This window comes from Octopus bimaculoides, chromosome 1 (genome assembly GCF_001194135.2).
Source record: "Octopus bimaculoides isolate UCB-OBI-ISO-001 chromosome 1, ASM119413v2, whole genome shotgun sequence".
Classification (NCBI taxonomy): Eukaryota; Metazoa; Mollusca; class Cephalopoda; order Octopoda; family Octopodidae; genus Octopus; species Octopus bimaculoides.
Genome location: NC_068981.1, coordinates 170422940 through 170424908, shown reverse-complemented (window position 1 = coordinate 170424908; position 1969 = coordinate 170422940).

The window sequence follows — 1969 nt, the reverse complement described above, 5'->3', positions numbered from 1 at the left end:
GCATATACATAGAGAGAGAGAGAGAGAGAGAGAGAATTATAAACAAATAAGATATATTAGATGTGTTAAATATAATAGTGTGGGCATGGAATACAAAATATCTAAAATATGTATATGTGTATACAAAAAAAAAACGTAAGCAACAGTTACAGAATAAGATGATGGTTTTTAAAGTATAAATATATAGATATTTATATCAATATGTCCAACTTACACAGAGTACAAACGACATTATTTCTCGAGTTGCCAAACATTGAAACTTAAATGGTTTTGCTTTAGGGTGTATATATGCGGTCGTTCTGTAAATGTTCTTTCAAAATCAAATATTACGTTACGGTGGCGAGCTGGTAGAATCGTTAGCAGAACTGGCTATACGTTTAGCGACGTTCTTTCCGTCTTTAAGTTCTGAGTTCATATTCTGCCTATGTCGGCATTGTTCTTAACTTTGTGGAATCGATTGAATAACTGCCTGGTAAGATTTGTGGTCGCTCTAATCAATCTATATCCTCCTCTGAAAGTACTGGCATTGTACCAAAATTTGGAAAGAATATCTAATATTGCACCGAAATTTTTGAGTGGGCGTGAAGAGAAAGGCTGTAGTAATGTAACGTAATGTAGATGAAGATACTAACACAATAGGGTTCTGGATGGAGATGAAATAATAGTAAAGAAAAATATGTACCACTTATACATGTACACATAAACAGACCCATACATGCGTGTATATATATATATATATATATATATATATATATACATAGACACACACACACACATATACATATATATATATATATATATATATATATATACATACATACATACATCCATACATACATACACATGCATATGCATATGCATATAATGATAATACTAACAATACTAATAATACTACGAATATTGTTAATATGATACGAAAAAGGAGGGGCGCTATTGCCAGTGGTGGTTAAATAGAAAGTGCTAGTAGTATTTAGAAAATGTATGTTGAATTTTAGGCATGCAGGAAGCGTTTCTCTCCTTAAGAAAATTAACAAGCGTAAGGCTCGCTTTAATCGTGAAGGAAATTTCACGTACATATAACATATATTTTCTATTTTTTGTACTATACGCTGGTGTTGTGGTTCAAATCGTTCAATCTTCCAATGTAGATTATAATCAATTCCTTAAGTTCCCATATGTAGTTGCTAAATCCCGTTGAATTTCTCCTATTTCTGTTTCCAAAGGTGTACAAATGGTAATTAAGACTGTTTCATATTGTTCTGGGTTGCTCCTGCATGTACCTTATTACCTGATTGTGTACTTACTACGCATTGGTAAACTACTTCCTTTCTAATGCAACTATTATTGAATACACAATTCCTGCTTATTCTACAATCACAGGTTCTATATAGCTATGTGGAGGTTATATAATGGGTAGTTTCACTTATTACATTATTGGCGCTGTGGCTATTGTTTATACTATTAATGATATTGTTGTTGGTACTATTGCATTTACTCGTATCACTATCATTATTATTATTGTTGTTGTTGTTGTTGTAGTTGTTGATGTAGTTATTTTTGTTATTAGTATTTATGTGAATAATGTTATTATTTCTATTGTCATTATTATCATTATTGTTACTATTCTCATTCCTGTTATTGTTATTATTATTATTATTATTGTTATAATTATAATAATTATTATTATTATTATTATTATTATTATTATTATTATTATTATTATTAGTATTATTATTACTATGGTCACCAACACTGTTTTTACTATTACTATTATTGTGGTTATTGTTATTACTAGTATGCATATTACTGCTGTTATTTTTCCTTCTTAGCTAGGCGTCTAGTTTTCTATTCTTTATTGAGATAATAATGGTTACCGGGTTGTGTTAAACTGTATCCTATTATTATTATTTTGTTATTAATTATCTCCCATACACACATGCATACATACATACATACATATATATATATA